Below are 17254 nucleotides of genomic sequence, written 5' to 3'. Positions count from 1 at the left end.
GAGGCACAAATAGGTTAAGTAACTTTAGCAAGGTCACGTAGCTAGTAGGTAGCTAAGCCTGAATTCAAACTCAAGAAGTCTAGTTCTAGAGTCCATGCTTTTAGCAGCTAGGTCCTTTTCTCTAGGGTCATTTGTTTTTCAAGAGAAGAATTCTCCAGTCTCCTGCCTGTGAAGCATATACCAGGACACTATGTTTGGAGCAAGGTGAGGGGAAGGGGCTGACCAGTCTGCAGCCTTCCACTCAGTCGCCCTGTTCTCAGCCCTGTGTTCTCAGCCCTGTGTTTCAGTGCCCTCAACTCTGCCCATCATCTGAGAGCTCAGAGCCTTTCAGGTTCACTTAGGCCAGAGACTCTCCTCCTGGTCTCCTACCACCCAGGGCAGGTGGGGGTGGGGGGCAGGCAGGTGGATCACCTTACTGCAGCAGAAAATGGAAGAGACCTGAGGGGTCCAACCCCATTCATTTAAAAGGTTTTTAAAACATTTCCCTTATTTTTAGCCCTGGATCACCTCCTCACCTTTTAGGAAAAACCACCTACCTTAAAGTTCTAAGCCTCTCATGAGTACTGTGTGATAAAAGAACTCACTTCTCATTGATACCCTTCTGCAGGCAGGGCCCCCCCTTCCTCTGATTCCTACCTTCCAATGATGTGTTCAAACCACACCTGTGCTGATGTCTGTCTCCTGTTCTATTTGTCCTTGCAGGTTTAAGTCTTTTAAAAGTTGTTTACTGACATATTAGTGGAGTTTGAGAAGGACAAGAGCTAAACATGTGTAGTCAGCTGACCATGTTTAACTCCATGTATTACTTTTATAATGATATTTAAAGGGTAGACTTCAGCTATCTGGGAAATTAACTTCTGCAAAATACCTCATTTCTCAGCGATGATCAATAAAAGGTACTAGAGATCACAAAAGACCATGGGTTGCACTTGGAGGCTCAATATCATGGGATTCCCAGAGGCTCACCTAAAACTTCTCTACTCAATATAGAAGATCCTGTTAAACCCCCCAAAGTTGTTACGTTTTAATTCCAAAACCAAAAATCTATAACTCTAGAGGCATTTGTTAAGATCACTTTACAGAGATGGAAAAAAAAAAAGCTCTATTACTTTCTACAAATGTATATAGTGAGCCAAGGTTTTCCTTTGGTTCTCTGAGACTGAAAAGTTTTGAGACAAAAGAGTCTGGAGATAAAGGCAAAAGGGGATCTAGAGTTGAAACTGGAGAGACATTATGAGTAGAATATTCCAGAAATCCAAAGGAATAAGCTTCTAAGTGCAGCCTCCACTGTTAAGTGATACAATGAAAATATGTATGATGTCTTTGAAAGCCTGGATATTATAGACTCTTCTATAAGCAGAACAAGGGCTTTGGCATTGATAATGGGGTTTTTGTTTGTTTGCTTTTAACCAAAATATATTTTTTTTAATTTTTAAATTTTTATACAAATTTTAAAGGTTACTTTCCAATTACAGTTATTACAAAATATTGGCTATATTCCTCATGTTGTACAATACATCCCTGAGCAGATCTTACACCCAACAGTTTGTGCCTCCCACTCCCCCACCCTTATATTGCCCCTCCCGCTCACTGGTAACCACTAGTTTGTTCTCTATGTCTGTGAGTCTGTTTCCGTTTTTTATATTTAATAGTTTGTTGTATTTTTTAGATTCCACATATAAGTGATATCATACAGTAACTGTCTTTCTCTGATGTATTTCACTTAGTATAATGTCCTCCAAGTCCATCCATGTTGTTGCAAATGGTAAAATTTCATTCTTTTTTATGGCTGAGTAATGTTCCATTGTATATATACACCACAGCTGCTTTATCCATTGATGATGGTTTTTTACTGAGATATTTTTTCTCTGGACTACCCTCCCTCTTAACTAACAGACTGCATTCAGAAAACTGTGCAGCAGAGTTAGAGGTATAGCTAATAACTCCAAAGGACAAATGCTTCCCACAGAGATGAAGTCTATAACTCTGTCTTCATTAACACTATTTAATCAGCCAAACCAAAAATGTACCAAGTAGATTTATACCACCAACCCCATACATTCCAGCATTAAACTCATGTTGGAGGATACTGTAATACTCAGCATATGTGGTATAACTTGGTGACCCACTTTGCTGATTAAGCAAAGATATCTCCCCTATCAGGTAAGAATATAATCAATTGTGCCAGTACTTTTTTTTTTTTTTTTTTTTGTGCTACGCGGGCCTCTCACTGTTGTGGCCTCTCCTGTTGTAGAGCACAGGCTCCAGACGCACAGGCTCAGTGGCCATGGCTCACAGGCCCAGCTGCTCCACGGCATGTGGGATCTTCCCAGACCGGGGCACGAACCCGCATCCCCTGCATCGGCAGGCGGACTCTCAACCACTGCGCCACCAGGAAAGCCCAGTACTTTTTTTTTAAAGCAGCTAATATGTTGATAGAAAAAGTATTTTGTCTTAATTTTTATAGTTGAAACATTCATGTGGTATAACTAAAACCTAAAAAAAATACATATCTATTTTTCAGAATATTTTGACTTTTCCTAACATCCATATTTCTCATAAATTTTCTTTTTATCAAATCAAGGTCCAAAGAACAATTTTCATCATGAAGTAATCAAATACTCCATAAAGATAGCCCAGATCTATATCCCCATCCACACCCAACTTCTCAATTCCTTTAATGTCCTATTTTACAGACTTTGGTTAACAAAGGTGAAAATATGATAACGCTCCTCTTGTTCAAAGTTGAATCACTATCAGAATAGATAAGGATGAAAAATTACGTACTGGAAATGTATGGGAGTTCAGTTTATAAAAAGGAACTAGCAATTCAAAATTGTCAAGGATAACTGTTTAGCCAGGTATTTTTATATAGATGAATGAGAACAAATACAGAGAAGGCCTACATCACTTCACATCCTTAAGAGTTTTTAACTGGCAATTTTCAAGTGCTTTGTTATCACAAGCAGAAGCCCTAATACTGATGGCTATATCAAATCCACTGAACTGCTGAGAAAAAATGTTATTTTAAACTCAATGTACAGTTGTTGAACAGAAATTAAGACAAACAGCCATCAACAATAGTTACTGTTTTTAGAATTTGAAGTGCAAATTCATTACGATTGTCAAGAAGATTTTTTTTCAGAATTCAATCCTTAGTTCTCTGATTCTGTGCTTTGTTAGGAAGCACTAGGATGAACTTTGTCATCTCACGAAACAAAGATTCTAAAATAGGTTGAGAAATTCAAGAAATAATCCCATTTACCACTGCATCAAAAAGAATAAAATACCTAGGAATAAACCTACCTAAGGATACAAAAGACCTATACCCCCAAAACTATAAGATGCTGATGAAAGAAATCAAAGATGACACAAAGAGATGAACAGATATACCATGTTCTTGGATAGGAAGAATCAATATTATCAAAATGACTATACTACCCAAGGCAATCTACAGATTCAATGCAATCCCTATCAAATTACCAATGGAATTTTTCACAGAAATAGAACAAAAAAATCTTAAATTTATATGGAGACAAAAATACCCCGAATAGCCAAAGCAATAGTGAGAAAGAAAACCAGAGCTGGAGGAATAAGGCTCCTTGACTTCAGACTACACTACAAAACTTCAGTCATCAAAACAGTATGGTACTGGCACAAAAACAGAAATATAGATCAATGGAACAGGATAGAAAGCCCAGAGAAAAACCCACGCACCTATGGTCACCTAATCTATGACAAAGGAGGCAATGACTATACAATGGAGAAAAGACAGTCTCTTCAATAAATGGTGCTGGGAAAACTGGACAGCTACATGTAAAAAAATGAAATTAGAACATTCTTTAACACCATACACAAAAATAAACTCAAAATGGATTAAAGACCTAAATATAAGACCAGATACCATAAAGCTCTTAGAGGAAAACATAGGCAGAATACTCTTTGACATATATCACGGCAATATCTTTTTCGATCCATCTCCTAAGGTAAGGGAAATAAAAACAAAAGTAAACAAATGGGACTTAATCAAACTCAAAAGCTTTTGCACAGCAAAGGAAACCATAAATAAAATGAAAAGACAACCCACAGGGACTTCCCTGGTGGTCCAGTGGTTAAGAATCCTCCTTCCAATGCAGGGGATGTGGGTTTGATTCCTGGTTGGGGAACTAAGATCCCACATGGTGCAGGGCAACTAAGCCCACATGCCACAGCTAGTGAGCCCGCATGCTCTAGAGCCCGTGCACCACAACTAGAGAGCCCACGTGCTCTGGAGCCCGTGCACCACAACTACAGAGCCCACACACCACAACTAGAGAGCCCACGTGCCACAACTACTGAGCCCATGCACTCTGGAACCTGCACGCCACAACTAGAGAGAAGCCCGTCCACCTAATGAAGAGCCCACACGCCGTAATGAAAGATCCGGCATGCCGAAATGAAGGTCTCGTATGCCACAACTAAGGCCCGATGCAGCCAAATAAATAAATAAATATTTTAAAAAAGAAAAAAGACAACCCGCAGAATGGGCCAAAATATTTGCAAATGACGCGGCAGAAAAGGGATTAATTTCCAAAATTTACAAACAGCTCAGGAAGCTCAATATCAAAAAAACAAACAATCCAATCAAAAAATGGGAGCAAGACCTAAATAGACTTTTCTCCAAAAAAGACATACAGATGGCAAAGAGGCACATGAAAAGATGTTCAACATCGCTAATTATTAATAGAGAAATGCAAATCAAAACTAAAATGAGGGGCTTCCCTGGTGGTGCAGTGGTTGAGAGTCTGCCTGCCAATGCAGGGCACATGGGTTCGTGCCCTGGTCCAGGAAGATCCCACATGCCACGGAACGGTTGGGCCCGTGAGCCATGGCTGCTGAGCCTGTGCGTCTGGAGCCTGTGCTCCACAACGGGAGAGGCCACAACAGTGAGAGGCCCGTGTAATGCAAAAAAAAAAAAAAAAAAACTAAACTAAAATGAGGTATCACTTCACACCAGTCAGAACGGCCATCATCAAAAAGTCTACAAACAATAAACGCTGGAGAGGGTGTGGAGAAAAGGGAACCCTCCTACATTGGTGGGAATGTAAATTGGTACAGCCACTATGGAGAACAGTATGGAGGTTCCTTAAAAAACTAAAAATAGAGCTACGATATGATCCTGCAATCCCACTCCTGGGCATATATCTGAAGAAAAACATGGTTCAAAAGGATACATGCACGTCAGTGTTCTTTGCAGTGCTGTTTACAATAGCCTAGACATGGAAACAACCTAAATGTCCATCGACAGAGCAATGGATAAAGAAGATGTGGTACACATAATAAGAATGAAATAATGCCATTTGCAGCAACATGGATGGACCTAGAGATTGTCATACTGAGTGAAGTCAGACAGAGAAAGAGAAATATTGTATGATATCGCTTATATGCAGAATCTAAAAAGAAATGATACAAATGAACTTATTTACAAACAGAAAGAGACTCACAGACTTAGAGAATGAACTTATGGCTACCGGGGGGAAGGGTTGAAGGATGGGATAGATTGGGAGTTTGGGACTGACATGTACACACTGCTATATTAAAAATAGATAACCAACAAGGACCTACTGTACAGCACAGGGAACTCTGCTTAATACTATGTAATAACCTAAATAGGAAAATAATTTGAAAAAGAATAGATACATGTATATGTATAACTGAATCACTTTGCTGTACACCTGAAACTAACACAACATTTTTTTTTTTGGCGGTACGCGGGCCTCTCACTGTTGCGGCCTCTCCTGTTGCGGAGCACAGACTCCGGACACACAGGCTCAGCGGCCATGGCTCACGGGCCCAGCCACTCCGCGGCATGTGGGATCTTCCTGGACCGGGGCACGAACCAGCGTCCCCTGCATCGGCAGGCGGACTCTCAACCACTGCGCCACCAGGGAAGCCCTAACACATTTTTAATCAACTCTACTCCAATATAAAATAAAATGTTTTTAAATAATAATGATTAATTGAGCGATTTATGTTCAAAAAATAAAATAAAATAGGCTGAAATCTTTAGAAAGTTGGTTCTGGTAGAGTAAAAAAATATTCTTTACTACAAAGAGGTATTTTTTCCCCATTTTAAACACGCAGTTTTCACAAAGTGGATGCTTCCATTCAGTTAGTTAATAATTTAAAGGGGGTTCACCTTCTTAATTCTTAAAAAAACATGGGGGGCTTCCCTGGTGACACAGTGGTTGAGAGTCCGCCTGCCGATGCAGGGGACGTGGGTTCGTGCCCCGGTCCGGGTAGATCCCACATGCCACGGAGTGGCTGGGCCCGTGAGCCATGGCCGCTGAGCCTGCGCGTCCAGAGCCTGTGCTCCGCAACGGGAGAGGCCACAACAGTGAGAGGCCCGCATACCGCAATAAAAAAAAAAAAAACAACCATGGGGAGTCAAGCTATAACTAAATCCTAAATTTTGGTCTAGTGTATTCTGTTGGGTCTTTGAAATAAATTATTAAAGCACTCCTTCTCTTGCCTTACCTGCCCTTTTTTTCTACTTCTGATCAAGGGTTCATGTGCACAAACACACACATGCATATACATAAGACACAGACTGAACTTACTAAAATCTTTCAGCTAAAAACTAATTCTGACAACACCTCCTTTTGAAAAAGGTATGGCTATGAATGTGGGACATTAAAGTTGAACACAGCACAGAGAAAAGTGAACAGATCAAATTAGGAAAAGTATAAGTATCTATGTTCAAAGATGATACTGCCATACTTTGGTGCGAAACAAATACCCGGCTAGATAATCGCAAATCAGTCTCTTCAACATGCACACCCAATACTGAGTTTGATGGAAACGGCTGGATTAATCTGAAAAGCTTCATATCATAATTATAATCCAAGTTCCTAAAAAGTGGGTAGAACTTGGGCAATATAAAAAGACACATATGGAGAACTAAAGCACCAGTTGAATAGAGAGGAAAAAGTCTTACGTGGGAGCAGGAAAGCAGGTTTGCGAAGTCAGAATCGAGGGTGCAGGTAGGATTATAGCAGGAAATAATAATAACATAACTTTACATTCATATAGCTCATTTCTGTTTACAAAGAAATCCTTCAAAAATTATTTCATTGGAGGGACTCCCCTGGTGGTCCAGTGGTTAAGAATCTGCCTTCCAATGCAGGGGATGCAGGTTCAATCCCTGGTCGGGGAACTAAGACGCGACATGCCATGGGGCTACTGAGCCCGCGTGCCACAACCAGAGAGCCCGTGTGCCACAACAACAGAGCCCACGTGTTCTGGAACCCATACACCACAACTAGAGAGAAGCCTGTGCACCGCAACAAAGAGCCCGCATGCCGCAACTAAGACCTGATGCAGCCAAAAAAATTTATGTGTGTGTATATATATATATATATATATATATATATATATATATACACACGAATAGATTTTTTGAAGACAACAGGTATATTCATTAGGCAATTCATTAACTGGACATACATCTTTGGCATCAGACAGACTTGGACTTGAATCCAAATTCTGTTATTTATTAGCTCTGTGACCTCCAGCAAATTGTTTGATCTCTCTGACGCTCAGTTTCCTCATCAGAAAAATACAGATAACTCTTACTCGTGGGACTGTTAAAAGGAGTATATCAGATAACATATGTAAAGTGCTTGTCACATAATTCCATCTCCTCTTAACCTTATAAACATTGCCAAGTGCCCAGTATCTTTTTAGGTTCTGTGCTAGGCCCAGCTGGGGATACAAAGGTGAATGAATATGACATGGGCTCTGCTTTCAAGGGGCTCAGAGATGAAGGGAGTTCAGTGAAGACGTCACAGAAGAGATGCTTTAATTGTGTCTTTTTCCTTCCTTTAAAATATAAGGAAGGGGGGCTTCCCTGGTGGCGCAGTGGTTGAGAGTCCGTCTGCCGATGCAGGGGACACAGGTTCGTGCCCCGGTCCGGGAAGATCCCACATGCCGTGGGGCAGCTGGGCCCATGAGCCATGGCCGCTGAGCCTGTGTGTCTGGAGCCTGTGCTCTGCAACGGGAGAGGCCACAACAGTGAGAGGCCCGCGTACCGAAAAAAAAAAAATATATATATATATATATATATATATATATATATGGAAGGGACTTCCTGGTGGTCCAGTGGGTAAGACTCCGCATGAACAATGCAGGTGGCCTCGGTTCGATCCCTGGTCAAGGAACTAGATCCCGCATGCATGCCACAACTAAGAGTTTGCATGTCACAACTAAGAGTCCGCATGCCTCAAGTAAGAAGTCCGCATGCCACAACTAAGAGTCCACATGTCACAACTAAGACCAGGTGCAGCCAAAATAAATAAATAATTTTTTTTAAAAAAATAAGAAATATCAACTGGATAAAAAGAGAAAATATAGACAAGCAAATATAAAAATAAACAAATCAGTCCACCAACAAGAAACAACTAATGTTAAAAATTTGAGGTAGTGATGTATACGTGTGTGTACGCATAAGTTTAGGAGGTTATGTGTATGTATATATAAGCACACATTTTAAAAATGACATGCTATTCTGTTTTATAACATGTTCCTTTTCATTCAACACTGATGAAAGAAATGTCCACATATCGAGGTATGGGGAAGTCATTCTGGCTTATATATGATTTAACTCGAATTTTATGCTAACTAAAACAGCCTGTTTGTGGCCTATCAAACATACATTGTACATCTGTTTTGATTATTAAAGAAAAGAGCACACTGACCGGAAGTAAAGAATGTCCATGTTAAAAATAAAGATTAAATGTCTCCCTTCCTGGACATCAATGCTGGTACTCATTCAATGATAAGCCTCCTTTCCAGGTGCCAATGCCATACTGACTAGTTGTGTACATGCTGATCTGTTCTGGTGTTTTGGGTTTTTTTTTTTTTTTTTGAAACCTTGAAGGAATGTATCCCTGATTTGTTTGATGTTCCTTATTCTGACAAGATATAAAACCATGCTGAAAATGATGCTTCTCTGGAGCAGTTCCTCAGAGTTATCTGAGAGGCTGTCTCTGGGCCATAGCCCTCAGTTTGGATCAAATAAAACTCAATTCTTATTATAGAATGTTTATTGATTATTGATCAACAACACTATAATGAACATTTTTCTATGTCAGTAAATATTAATATATAATAATACCTAATACTTTTTACTATTTTAATCTTCATAACCCAACGGGATATGTACTATTATTCCCTCCATTTTACAGATAATGAAATTGAGACACAGAGAGGGAAAGAAACGTTCCCAGGGTCACACAGCTATTAAGGGACACAATCAAAATTCGAAGCCAAGCATAGTCTACAGTCTGTGCTTTTAATCACCAATACACATGCCACAATTTTAAAAAGCCGAATACACTGTGGAAAACATTATCGAGGTGGCTCAAAAACTAAAAATAGAACTACCATATGACCCAGCATATGACCATATGACCATATGACCCATTCCATTACTGGGTATATATCTACTAAGAACAAAAATACATTCGAAAAGATATATGCACCCCAAAGTCCACAGCACCATTATTTACAATTGCCAAGATATGAAAGCAACCTAAGTGTCCATCAACAGAGGAATGGATAAAGATGTGGTGTACACACACACACACACACACACACACACACAAAATGGAACATTACTCAGCCATACAAAAGAATGAAATTTTGTCATTTGCAACAATATGGATGGACTTGGAGTGTATTATGCTTGGTGAAATAATCAGACAGAGAAAGACAAATACTGTATTATATCACTTATATGTGGAATCTAAAAAATACAACAAACTAGTGAATATAACAAAACAGAAAGAGACTCACAGATATAGAGAACAAACTAGTGGTTACCAGTGGGGAGAGGGAGGGGGGAGGGACAACACAGAGGTAGGGGATTAAGAGCTACTAACTACTATGTATGAAATAAGCTACAAGGATATATTGTACAACTCAAGGAATATAGCCAAAACTTTATAATAACCATAAATGGAATATAACCTTTAAAAATTGTGAATCACTATATAGTACACACTGCTCTTAGGGCTTTACATGTATTAATCCATTGAAATCCCACTGTTATTGCTGCCATTTTGGAAATCTGAAGGAACTGAGGCACAAAAGGAAAGAGACCAGCTCAGGGTCATATAAGCAGTAAACAGAGGAGCTGGGGTTCTAACCCAGGCAGTATGGGTCTGAGGCCCCACTCTTAACCCTATATTATACTGCTTCCCCAAAACAGTAGATCACAATACAATGGTGACATTATGCCTTGAAAATATCAAGAGAATAATATCCAATAATCCAGAAAATGTAACCAGCAATATCCCAATTTATGCTTGCATAATATTAACTTTTATTATATGTTCTCTTAGTACAGTTTAAGTTCTAAGCATGTTATAAATATCAAAGTCTGGCCAAGTTCAAAGATGTGTTTATTGTGAAGATGAAAAAAACACAGAGTCCATTTCTTTTCCTGGAAGACTCTGAGAATACAAATAAGACTAACACCATTTTAAGTATTAGGTCATTTAGCTTATCCTTAAAAAATGTAATTAGCTAAAAACAAAACTATGGTCTTTACTTTTGAACTTCGTTTGAAAGTACCAAGGAAATTTTAAGGTAATGATACTTTAATTTTTAATCATCAAATCAATTTGCTCATTCATACTTTCAAATAAGATAAATGAATGTTTCCCTCCTTAGGACAAACAAGGAACTTAATTCCAATAGACCTAATTTTGCTCAAATGTCTATGTATTTTTTTTTTTTTTTTGCAGTATGTGGGCCTCTCACTGTTGTGGCCTCTCCTGTTGTGGAGCACAGGCTCCAGATGTGCAGGCCCAGCGGCCATGGCTCACAGGCCCAGCCGCTCCATGACATGTGGGATCTTCCCGGACCGGGGCATGAACCCGTGTCCCCTGCATCGGCAGGCGGACTCTCAACCACTGCGCCACCAGGGAAGCCCTAAGTATTTTAAAAAAAAAAATACAGTTCCTTTATGTTAGATAAGAGCATAGGTTCTGAAGCCTGACTGACTGGCTTTAAATCTCAGTTTAGCCACTTGCTAGGTCTAGGAATAAAATTTGGCCCTATGAAAGAATATGTCAACACTTACCAAACTGCAAACATAGACAAAGTACCAGATTTTTTTTTTCATACCAGACAAAGGAACAGTTCCGGTCTCCTTTACTTATGTGCACCCCCCTCCAAAAAAAGTAAGATTCAAAATCCCATGACTTACCATTTGCCTTAAAGTTAAGAAACAGGAATTAACGGGTTAGTTTTATAATAAACACAGTGGACAAACTCTTAAGCAATCTTTTTTTTTATTGAGGTATAGTTGATTTACAATATTATATAGGTTTCAGGTGTTACAATTTTTAAAGATTATATTCCCTTATAGTTATTATGAAATATTGGCTATATTCCTTGAGTTGTACAAAATATCCTTGTAGCTTATTTATTTCATACATAGTAGTCTGTGGCTCTTAATCTCATACCCCTATCTTGCCCCTCCCCTCTTCCCTCTTCTCACTGGTAACCCTAGTTTGTTCTCTATGTCTGTGAGTCTGTTTCTGTTTTGTTATATTCACTAGTTTGTTTAATTTTTTGGATTCCATATATAAGTGATATCATACAGTATTTGTCTTTCTCTGTCTGACTTATTTCACTTAGTGTAATACCCTCCAAGTCCATCCGTGTTGTTGTGAATGGCAAAATTTTCATTCTTTTTTATGGCTGAGTAATATTCCATTGTGCGTGTGTGTGTGTGTGTGCGTGTGTGTGCATGAGTGTGTGTGTATATATCTATATCTAGATAAAGCAGCTGTCTGTATGTATCTATAGAGATATAGATACATAAAGACAGCTGCTTTAAACATTCATCTGTTGATGGACACTTAGGTTGCTTCAATATCTCAGCAATTGTAAATAACGCTGTTATGAACATTGCAGTACATGTATCTTTTGGTTTTTTCAGGTATATACCCAGGAGTAGAACTGCTGGGTCATATGGTAGTTCTATTTTTAGTTTTTTGAGAAACCTCCATACTGTTCTCCACAGCGGCTGCACAAATTTACATTCCCACCAACAGTGTATGAGGGTTCCCTTTTCTCCACATCCTCATTAGGCAATCTGAATCATACCCTGACACTCAAGGTCAAATATTAATTTATTCCTTTATCCATCAGATGATGAATTTAAGGCTTTAAAACTCTCTGAAGGGGCTTCCCTGGTGGCGCAGTGGTTGAGAGTCCACCTGCCGATGCAGGGGACACAGGTTCGTGCCCCGGTCTGGGAAGATCCCACATGCCACAGAGCGGCTAGGCCCGTGAGCCATGGCCGCTGAGCCTGCGCGTCCAGAACCTGTGCTCCGCAGCGGGAGAGGCCACAACAGTGAGAGGCCCGCGTAACACACACACACACAAAAACAAAAAACAAAAAAAACTCTCTGAAGGCTAGGAAGGTTTTTATGACTAAAATTAATCCTGTTATCACCTAGGTAGAAACAGATGAGTAAGACAAAATACTTCGCTTTTGATGCACAATACTTAATGACACATGACACCAATCTGATTGTTAATACATAAAAAAGTACTTACCTTTGTGATTAGTACTTAATACCAAGATATTGTGGCTATAAATTTGAACTAAAAAGGGATATTTAGAACTAACAGTGAAATGGTATAGTAAAATAAGAGAAAGCATTTATTGGCCAAAATGAAATTAGCTAATTCTATTAATTATAATAAAATTATAATTATATATATTAAATATATAATTATATATTTATATATATTATACTTATATATAATTATAATTATATATTAAACTTAATTATAATTATTGATAATTAATATAAAATTCAATTAATTAATTGAAATTAATAATAATTTAATTTTAATATTAGTGTTTTAAAATTATTAATATATTTACCAATAATCAATACAATATACTTTCTATTTTAATTTAATACTATTAGATTAATGATTAATTTAATAATTCAATTAGAATTCTTAGAGCAAATAACTTAATCATCACAAAAACATTAGACACCTTTTTTCCCTACCATTTTCAGTGCAAGGATCAACAAAGGAAGCTACGCATGGAAAAAAAAAGAAATTATGCATGGAACTCTATAACAACTAAGCTCTCTAAGCTTTTGTTAGCTCAAGGATCAACTCTTTTTTTTTTAAATTTATTTTTTGGCTGTATTGGGTCTTTGTTGCTGCGTGCAGGCTTTCTCTAGTTGCGGCAAGCGGGGGCTACTCTTCGTTGCAGTGCACGGGCTTCTCATCACAGTGGAGTCTCTTGTTGCAGAACACGGGCTCTAAGTGAGTGCACTTTAGTAGTTACAGCCCGTGGGCTCAGTAGTTGCGGCACGTGGGCTCTAGGGTGCACGGGCTCAGTAGTTGTGGCTCACGGGTTCTAGAGCACAGGCTCAGTAGTTGTGGCACACCAGCCTAGCTGCTCTGCAGCATGCGGGGTATTCCCCTACCAGGGATCGAACCCATGTCCCCTGCATTGGCAGGCGGATTCTTAACCACTGTGCCACCTGGGAAGTCCAAGGATCAACTCTTAAGTATCCTCATGACCCCAGAGATCAGCTACAAATTTATCCTAAGTAGTCCTGAGAATTTTGTTTAGCGGGCTCTGCTGTGGAATTCTTCCTCTCTGTTCTTCAACCTCTGTTGACACTGTTTCCGGTCTTAACAGAAGCCCTTTTAATGTCCTCCTCTCCTGAGTGGTTGGTAGCACGCTTCAGGTGAACGTTCAAGAGATCAGAAACCATTTCTCCAAAATTACAAGAAATATACAGTGCTCTGCAAACTCAGGTGGGAGTAGGGGAAGGAAGTAATTCCAGTATTATTCGCTCCCTATCTGCTTTGGTTGTGACATCAAATGCACAAGCAGATCAGGAGCAATTACTAGAGCATAAAACAGAACACTTGAACTTTTTTACAAACAAAATCAACTAAGGTAAATGGTCAGCCTAAAACAATTTCCCTAAGATGTGGAATAACCCATTTATTCCAATTAGTAAATTGTTAAAACGTTCTCCTGATTATAAGTCTGGAAAAGTGGACTTCTACACTAGAGAATTATAAAGTAAAAATAGGTAAAAAAAATTTAATCCTTCAGCCATAGCTGTATAATTATAAATATAGATGGAAAGCACAGGCCAAAGCACATCTAATTGGCTCATTTTATCCTCATTTCCTTCAAGGATAGAAGTATCTGTGAAAACTGATATAATCTACCAATATCCCACACAAATTTGAGCCCACAAAGATGAGGAAATCAATTTTCTTTTTTAATTTATTTTTGGCTGCGTTCGGTCTTCGTTGCTGCACGCCAGCAGCTTTCTCTAGTTGCAGCGAGCAGGGGCTACTCTTCATTGTGGTGCGCCAGCTTCTCATTGCGGTGGCTTCTCTTGTTGCAGAACACAGGCTTTAGGCACACGGGCTTCAGCAGTTGTGGCACGCGGGCTCAGTAGTTGTGGCTCACGGGCTCTACAGCACAGGCTCCGTAGTTGTGGCTCACGGGCTGAGTTGCTCCTTGGCATGTGGGATCTTCCCGGACCAGGTCTCAAACCTGTGTCCCCTGCATTGGCAGGCAGATTCTTAACCACTGCACCACCAGGGAAGTCCCAGGAAATCAATTTTCTAATAGTGCTGGAGAAACTAGAAACATATTTATGAAACCAGAAACATCCTACCCTTTCATTTTAATGGAACATTCTAAAAGTATTGTGACACTATTTCTGCCATACTGTCTCAGCAAGTAAGTAATCAAGTTATACCACGTGAAATCAACCTGAATACTGTGATTTATAAATGAAACACTCGGTTGCTGGGACAATAGACTGAACTGAAATAGGCCAACTGTCGCCTGCCTCTCCCACCCCCCACCCTCACTGTGATTTATGTCCTAAGAAAGATTTCTGTTTAAAAACAAAACTGTAAAACATTTAAAAGCTGAACTTCCCTTTAACAAAGATAAGTAGAAGGAATTTTGAGACAAAACTCCCAAATATTATTCTCATTTATGCCAGTGCCTGTATCATCTCAGACAAACCTCTCCTCACAATTTACTCCCAACTGGCAAAAGAAAATTATTTTCACTCATTGGGATGTCAAAAGTCTTGATTAAAGTTTGCCAAGCATTTTTAAATATGTAGATAAAAGCAGTTATAATGAGGAATTTATAAAAAGGAATGTGTTGCCTTAGATCCCTCCCAGAAGTAAAGGTTGTGGTATGTTAGTTAGGGTTATTTTTGCTTGCTCTCTCACTCTCATTTTCAAACAAATTTTACCACTTCTGCGTGCATTTTTCAAAGAAAAACAACCTTCTGCATTAGAGACCAGGGGTGTTAACCTATCCTTTGGAGGAATTAGTGTTTAATCTAATGCTACCTAAAGGTCAAGAATCAAGATCTTTCTAAGACTATGATTGTAAAAAAATAGTTTCTATCAGGTTAAGAAGGCCAGTAGAGAAATCATTTTGGAGGAGACAAGGAAATACAGAAATTCCTTGGGGAAAAACTGGAACGCCTTCTGACTTCAGACAGTGTTGTTATTCATTCCCAGCAATTTTTTAAAAAAGATTCCAAATTATATTTAAGACACGACACTCAGTCAGAATTAAAATATAGCAAGCTTTACTTTTTCTCTTTTACATTTGAGTTTACATCAGAATTAAATCTCACGCATTAACACTGCTTTTGTCACTTCATGGGTTTTCTTCCTATATATAAGCTTTTTTATTGGCTGGAGGGTAGTCAGATATGGTTGTAAGCTTACCAGTTTTGAATTCTATATTTTTTTTCTTTTAAACAGTGACATTTTGGAAGATGTGGCTGTGTTAAAGATGTTGATGTACAATGTATTGCTGGATGCATCTTTCCAGCCCCCAAAGCCTTTGCTCACATTATTTCATGTACCTGGGCTGTCGTCCCCCTACCTCCATTCCTGCAAAGCTAAATCCTATCCATTTTTCAAGGCCCAGCTCAAAAGCTCCCTTCCCTACACTCTCATAACACTTTCTGTTTCTAATATACATTACTGAGATTAAAAGGGTGTATCTGTCTTTCCTACTACATTGTGAGACCCTTCAGTACAAAAAGGAAAAAACCCTCTCATGTCATGACTGTAGAAACAAGAAAGTTTGAAAGATTAAAAAATAAAATCTCAGTTCAAAATATCCTTTAAAAAGGATGAGATAAGCAATGTAGTTATTCAGTAAGTGGGGCTGCTAGAATCCATTGCCTTCATAACTGAACTCGAATGCAAACTCTCTTGAGGCTGGGGACTTCATCTTATTTCTTGTGTATACCCCCTACCGCCCCCCACACCTCAATATCACCTAATTCAATGTTCTGCACCTCTTAAGTCTCAATACAAAGTCATACCACTGTAGATGAAGAGGGTGTAATTAAAACAAAAACCAGATGCTGAATAATATTAACCTGCGAAACGATGAAAGAGTTGCCGGTGCTTAGGATAAATAACTTCAACGTCTACAACAAAAAGTGTCAAAGATGCCACAGGGTGCAACAAGGATGGAGAGTAACTTTACTGGGAAGGGGTCAGAATAAACAAAATGAAATGGAAACAAGAGTGCTCTCTCAGTTTACTTCATGCTCCCAGAGCGAGACAAGAAGCAAAATATCTAATTTCTTTACATTATTTCATTAATAATGGTCATCAGTCCATGTGACCTCCAAAACCGGGCACAGACCTTCCTGTACCTTCAATTAATTAGGTAACATGGGCTATGGATGATCAGGACACTTCCTCAGGAGGGGACAAGAAAGCGACAGGGGTCAGGACCCAGTCTTCCCTCCTCTATCCCGTTAGAGGAGGTAAAACAAGAGTATAGTGAATACCTGAGTTGTGAAGCAGTGAGAGTTTGGAAACTCCCCCAGATTAAAATCACCTTCTCGCCACACTCGGTAGTAGAGACTGACAGTACAGAACACCCCTCCTGTAGAAGGGGACGACGGGAAGCTGACACAGGACTTACCTGTTTTTTCTGTCCTATGGTTAAACCTCCGGAGCTACGCAGCCGGTGGCGGCGACAAATCCAGGCGCGTAGGCTCTGATCTCACACACCAGGAGAAGTCACAGTAGCCGCGGCGGCGATGGCGGTGACGGCGGCGGCGACCGCGACGGCCGCGGCGTCGCCAACTCCTCCCTCCGCTTCTTCCCCGAGCCGCCCGGCCGCCGCTTTTTACCCGACCTT

General features: G+C 39.5%; 1 protein-coding gene across 2 annotated transcripts in view; it reads right to left on the bottom strand.

The window, feature by feature from the left end:
* Positions 1–17254, bottom strand: part of ATP7A (ATPase copper transporting alpha) — a 141004-nt gene extending 123750 nt beyond the window's left edge. For both annotated transcript variants that reach the window (XM_082610812.1, XM_082610814.1), the window contains exon 1: positions 17036–17254. The gene's annotated coding sequence lies outside the window, so the exon portion shown is untranslated. The remainder of the gene's footprint in view (positions 1–17035) is intronic.

Source organism: Mesoplodon mirus (assembly GCF_964341445.2).
Source record: "Mesoplodon mirus genome assembly, chromosome: X".
Taxonomy (NCBI): Eukaryota; Metazoa; Chordata; class Mammalia; order Artiodactyla; family Ziphiidae; genus Mesoplodon; species Mesoplodon mirus.
Note: the sequence above shows the minus strand (reverse complement) of the source record. Positions and strands in the feature narration are given on the sequence as shown.